This window comes from Octodon degus, unplaced genomic scaffold, assembly GCF_000260255.1.
Source record: "Octodon degus isolate 3935 unplaced genomic scaffold, OctDeg1.0 scaffold00365, whole genome shotgun sequence".
NCBI classification, from domain to species: domain Eukaryota; kingdom Metazoa; phylum Chordata; class Mammalia; order Rodentia; family Octodontidae; genus Octodon; species Octodon degus.
In genome coordinates this window covers 568,392-574,948 of record NW_004524941.1, presented here as the reverse complement: position 1 = coordinate 574,948, position 6,557 = coordinate 568,392, and the positions used below count along the sequence as shown (strand labels likewise).

General features: G+C 40.2%; 1 pseudogene; it reads left to right on the top strand.

Annotated features, from left to right (window-relative positions):
* Window positions 1-2,453: 2,453 nt before the first annotated feature.
* Window positions 2,454-4,036, top strand: LOC101588613 (annotated as a pseudogene).
* Window positions 4,037-6,557: the final 2,521 nt, after the last annotated feature.

Genomic DNA, 6,557 nt, shown 5'->3' with positions numbered 1-6,557 from the left:
AGAGAGAGAGAGAGAATGAGAGAGACAGAGAGATAGAGACAGACACAGAGACAGAGATAGAGAGAGACAGAGAGATAGAGACAGAGACAGAGACAGAGACAGAGACAGAGAGACAGACAGAAAGAGAGACACAGGGAGAGAGAGAGACATCAGACTCGGGACGGTGACAGATGTCAAAACAATTAACACAGAATTTATCAAGAATATTCAGCTCTTTTTGAGGAGAGAGCTCAGGAGAATAAGTGCTTGCTTGGTAAATGTAAGGTCCTGAGTTCAATCCCTGGTACACCAAAAAATAATAAATGAGTGTTAATAGGCAAAAGAGGGATGTATAAGGCATAAATTGGACACAACTCTTCTAGTACCCAACCTATTTGGGAGTAGAACAATTGTTCTAAGCAAATACTCAGCTCAGCACCTGTAATCATCAGCTACAGGATGTCATAAAAGAGAATAGACAGGGTAGGAAAACTTGCCAGTCCTCAGAAGTCTGGAGACTCCCAAACATTTATGTTAGATGCCTCAAGAAATATGCCCACTGAAGTGAAAGACAGTCAGCAAACTTTGTCCACTGATGTTTAACATATTCCTGTGTGATGCATCTTGTCTTCTATCAAACCCTTTGCTCTATACAAATGTCATTAGTGCCCTCTGGGACTTGCACCCAAGTAATATACTGTAAACTTGCTGTTTTCACATAAGCCTGTCCAGTGATCACTGCTTTGCTTCCTCGTTTACCTTTGGCACAGAAACCCAGGACAGAGAGTCTGAAAGGTTTCTCTGTATGGGGGGTCTTAAGTGGTTCCTTCCTGCTCACTGAGAACAATGTGGGGAAGAGCATCACTAAGACCTCAGGTCTATAGCTCCAACTGCTTCTGCCTTGCCAGCTCTCACTGGGTGGTTCACATGGGGCAAACTTCCCATTGCAGGCTCTGTCCCCTGCTTTCTCCCCATTTTGTAGTGCTTTATTTTTCCTCAGAAATTCAGACACAGAGGTTCACCCTGCCTTTCATGCTTTTTTAAATTGCAGCACTGATCTTGAAATTCACTCCTAGAAACTGCTTCTCCTTAGTTGAGACCAATTTAAAAAATCCTTGACTTCCTTAGTGGCTCACATTTCAGCAAAGAACATTCTAGGAAGCCCTCTGCAGTTGAGATAAAGAGCAATCATTATTACTAGGAGCCAGAGAGGGCCACCTGAGCCCTGGTCCAGTTCTCAGACAAGCAGAGAGCAATGAACTCAAGTCCATGCACTGGGATAAAGTGCAGATAAATAATGACTCCCTGGTGAGATGAGGGACATGCTATCTCCATTTTACAAGACAGAAAAATGACATCTATGTAGAAACCTGAAGCAGGGCGTGTTGGGACTTTGATAATCTTTCTTCTCCATGTGTACCATTAAAAACAAGGGATAATTTAGAGTAGGAAATATTCAAAGATAGACAAACTCTCACACTCAGGCTTTCTTTTCCCTGAATCCACCACACTCACTTCCTATTATGTCTTTAAAGCACAGAAGAAAGAACCCAAAGATGAAGAGAAAAGGCTCACTTTTTTTTACCATATTAAAGCTTGGCCAGGACAATCACAGGTGATACAATGACAGATATAAACTGCAATAACATACATCAGTAGGACCTGTTTTAAAAAAACAAAATTAAAAAGGAAGAGGGTTAAAGAGACTTATTCTATTATTCTTTATTCTCAAAAAGTCATTCTGAGCAGATGTCTCAGCATCTCATTTTCCTCCACAGTTCCTAGCCTGAGGACCAATCCTTTCCCCTTGTCTCGATGGAAGGGAACGTAATTGTAGAGCCCTAATACAAAGAAAAGAGAATCTCACGGAGAACCAGATTCCCTTTTTTAAGAAAACACAAAAATGGGGAAAAAAGAGAGAACATGGCTAAAACAGATATGGTTTATGTCATAAAATAAAATAAAATAAAATAAAAAATTCACTGCTAGTCCTGTGAAGAAATAAATTTGGGCTATCTCATGGATATTTAGTTATCAACATAATTACAATACAATATATAACTAAAAATTAATACACAGAAATATGTACAGAAGCCCAAACATGTGTAACTCTGATGCCATCAAACTTTAAATAATTCATCTGTAAGTCCTATGAAAGCCTTGAGACTATCATGCCTCATATGTTGTTTTAAATGCGTTCGACTATCCTGAGAACCCATATATGAGGTCTTTGCATGTGACTATCAAAAAGAACTGAGAGCTCGGAGCCGCGGCCGAGCGCGGTCGGAGGGAGCCGAAGCGCGGACTGGAGCAGAGCGGTCCGGGCGGGCGCGGGGACCGGCGCGCTGGAGTGGTCGCGCGGGCGTGGGCGCAGCCCGTCGGGCTTGGGTATAGCGGGCTCCCTAGCTCTCAGTCCGGACGCGGGCGAGCCCTGCCCGCGGCGCGGACGCGAGGTGGAGCCGGAGGAGCAGCCAATGCGAAACTGGCTGGTCCTGCTGTGCCAGTGCGTGCTTGGGCCCGCCCTGCACCTCTGGCTGCGGCTGTGCTCCCCGCCGCCCACCCGCCGCTCTGGGGCCGCCCTGGCAGATCAGTCTGCCTTACTTGCTCAGTGGAAGTCTAGTCACTATGATGTGGTCGTCGGTGTATTGTCAGCTCGCAATAACCACGAACTTCGAAATGTGATAAGAAACACCTGGCTGAAGCATTTGCTAGAACATCCAGCATTAAGTCAACGTGTGCTTGTGAAGTTCATAATAGGTATTCATGGCTGTGAAGTGACTGTGGAAGACAGGGAGAACCCTTACTCCTGCAGATTGCTCAACATCACAAGTCCAGTTTTGAATCAGGAAATTGAAGCGTTCAGTCTTACTGAAGATGCTACATCGGAGTTCTCTGAGGACCAAGTTGTTAGTGTGAGCTTCCAAGTTCTCTACCCAATTGTTATCACCAGTCTTGGAGTATTCTACGATGCCAGTGATGTAAGTTTCCAGAGGAACATCACAGTGAAGCTTTATCAGGTGGAACAGGAGTAGGCCCTCTTCATGGCTCGCTTTAGTCCTAGGAGCTGTGGCGTTCAAGTGACCAAGCTGTGGTACAAGCCTGTGAAACAGTTCATCTTACCAGAGAGCTTTGAAGGTATAATAATGTGGGAGATCCAAGATCCGCATGGCCTCCCCTCAAGAAATGTTCACAGAGTAACAGTGAATGATGGAGGGGAGTTCTCAGAGTCATTACGGCTGGGGAGGGTGTGCTGCCTCATGAATTTATGGAAGGTGTGGAGGGAGTTGCAAGTGGTTTTATTTATACTATTCAGGAAGGCGATGCTCTCTTACATAACCTTCACTCTGGGTCTCAGCAACTTGTTGAATATATGAAGAATCTCCATGAGCAAGATGCCTTATTGAAGGAGGAAAGCAGAGTCTATGGTGACATTGTCTTTGTGGATGCTGTTGACACTTACCAAAATGTTCCTGCGAAATTACTAAACTTCTGTAGGTGGACTGTGGAAACAACCAGCTTTAATTTGTTGCTAAAGAGGGATGATGACTGTTACATAGACTTAGAAGCTATCTTTAATAGAATTGCCCAGAATAATCTGGATGGGCCTAACTTTTGGTGGGGAAATTTCAGACTGAATTAGGCAGTGGACCGGACTGGCAAATGGCAAGAACTGGAGTACCCCAGCCCGGCCTACCCTGCCTTTGTGTGCGGGTCAGGCTATGTGATTTCCAGAGACATTATTGGCTGGCTTGCAAGCAACTCGGGGATATTAAAGACCTATCAGGGTGAAGATGTAAGCTTGGGCATTTGGATGGCAGCCATTGGACCCAGGAGACATCACAGCCTGTGGCTGTGTGAGAAGACGTGTGAGACAGGAATGCTGTCCTCCCCCCAGTATTGGCCACGGGAGCTGATGGAGCTGTGGGAGCTGAAAGAACTGTGTGGTGACCCATGTCAGTGTGAGGCAAGATCATGATGACTCAAAGGAACAGTGGGTAAAGATCGAAGCGGGCAGATGACATCTCTGCAAGCCCACAGGTTGGCAGTAGAATACATGGTCTTTTTGGAGAGTTCTCAGCTGGCACTTTCTCCTGCAGCCAGTGTGTATTTCTTAAAGGTTTGCACAGATTTACTCCTTAAAAGTCAACTGACACTGTAGCTTAAGAAAAGTTCTTATTTATATATTCAAAGATGACTTTAAAAAAAACAAACTGTATTATAAAAGGAGAAATACTTCTAAATTCCGGTGCATTTTTGCTAATTCATCATAATCATTTTTGGTTAAAACTTGGCCTGGTTAGAAACTTTGAGGTGATTCAAAGCTCAAGTTTGAGTGTGGATTACAAAGTAGCTCTGCATAGCTAAGTTACCACATCTGCAGGCCAAAAAGAACTCAGAAAAATGCTGTGTGCCCACTTGTATAAGTAGTGGTCACTTATACCAAAGTTTGGGGTTTGTAGAAATAATGTTAGGTTTTGTGGATCTCTGAAGGAAGTGGGCAACTTGACTTTGAAAAGGACACAATATAATCCTCAGTTCTGGACCTCGGTTTTAAAGATACTCATTTATATATATTAGCCTAACATCCAAGTTTTGTGCTATTTAACAAATTCTGAAGGTCACAGTTCAGTACTCTTATTAAACACAAAATCTTTGTGGATGTGATAAAAGTAAATACTTCTCAGGGTTTTTGTGCCATAGGGAAGGCTATTTATAAATCATTGACACTTTTGAAAGAATTAATTTTGCTTTCCATCATTGCCTAATGTTTTCCTAATAAAAATAAATATGAATTAGAGCAGATCATCTTTTATGAAAGATGTGCTCAGTTTAAGTATAACTGTAGGGAAAAGCATGTAATTAATTCTAAAAATAATGCAACTGAGAAAATAGCACATATGTTTATTTTTTTAGTTTAAACAAAGTAAATTTATTTCTTTTTTTTCAAATTTTATTGATAAACAGCAATGAGACAGTTTCAAATCAAAATCAGAAGTACAGTTTTAACAAATAATACACTGCATATATTCTTCTTAGTGGTTAATTGCTGTACAAGATGCGGACTTGAGATCCTATTTACAAACACCATTAGAACAAATCATTCTATTCATTAAAAGAATGCAACTATATATCTATCCTAAACACTTTGAATACACAGATACAAAATGGACATTCATCAGTATATCCCATTTTTTCTAAGTTCCGTTATTGAATATTATAGGTGTGTAAACTCAGCAAAATATTCCAAAAGAGTCCAGTAGCCCATAATACATATGTTATATATAGTAGAGGATGTGTCTCTCTGAGTGTAGGGGCCATTTCACAAAAACCAAATCATTTTATAGTAATCTTTTAAAATAGAATCAGTAGAAAATCCCATTTGAAATAGTCTTATGAGAGACATTAACTATATTCAGATTTTATTAGATTAGTTTCTATTTAATATTTAAATCTTCACATGAGAGACAAGGGTAAAAATAAATATGACTATCAGAAAACCATTAGTAAAGTCTTTATTGTTATTATATACAGGTCTATAAATGGTCTCTTCCCAATAAATTGCATCCTTTGTTGTAATTAGGACAAATTGTAAAACTTCATTTTTTGACAGAACTGTTCCAATAAATTTTTTTCTGGTGAATCCTAAAAAAAAAAAAAAAAAAAAAAAAAAAAAAGAACTGAGAAAAAAAGAAAAGAAAATAGCGAGCTCATTCATAAGTACATGAATCATCTCTGTTTTCTTTAGTCAGCTATAAACACACATAAACAATTAGGCAGACAAAATACATAAAACACTGGTTTGTATAGGAGGGTGCACTCAGCTGTTTTTAGTCATGACTCTGATGAATCAAGCACAACTTTTATAAATAAAGAATCTTTTTGGCCTGGGAGATAGCTCAGTGGCATAAGCACCTGCCTGGCAAGTGCAAGGTCCTGAGTTGAGGGCTGCATACACCCCACCCTGCCTCAACTGTCATGCTGCCACTAGTACCCTGAGAATAATGCTTCATTTCAGTGTGAAACTCAGAAATATCTCCTGGAATGGGTAAGGTTATCTCAACTGAGTTCAAAAACAACTTTGTCAAAACACATCTGTAAAAAACGAATATAAAAGCACAAGTTAAAGGTTGGTACTTGGAAATTATGGAATGAGTACAGGTGTGCTAGTATCATATGTATATAACATCAGAGGAGATAAAAACAATGGAAAAAGTAAAAATGTCAGTTAAAATTGGAGACATTAAAGAGCACAGTATATTTTCCGTTTGGCTCAGTTTTCATCTCATGAAGATATGTCAGAAAGATGATTATCTTGGTTAGAATTAGAAATCAAACAATGAGTGTCCTTGTGATTGCCAAAGTGAAAGATGTTCAGAATTTTAAAATGAAAGGGCCCAGGGATATAGCTCGGCAGCGTAAGTGCCTATTAGGCAAGGACAAGATCGTGAGTTTAATCCTAGGTACCACAAAAAAAAGGAAAATATCAGTTGATAGTTTGAGAAAACATACTAGGATAATCTATCTATCTAATCATCTCTCTCTCTCTCTCTCTCTCTCTCTCTCTCTATATATATATA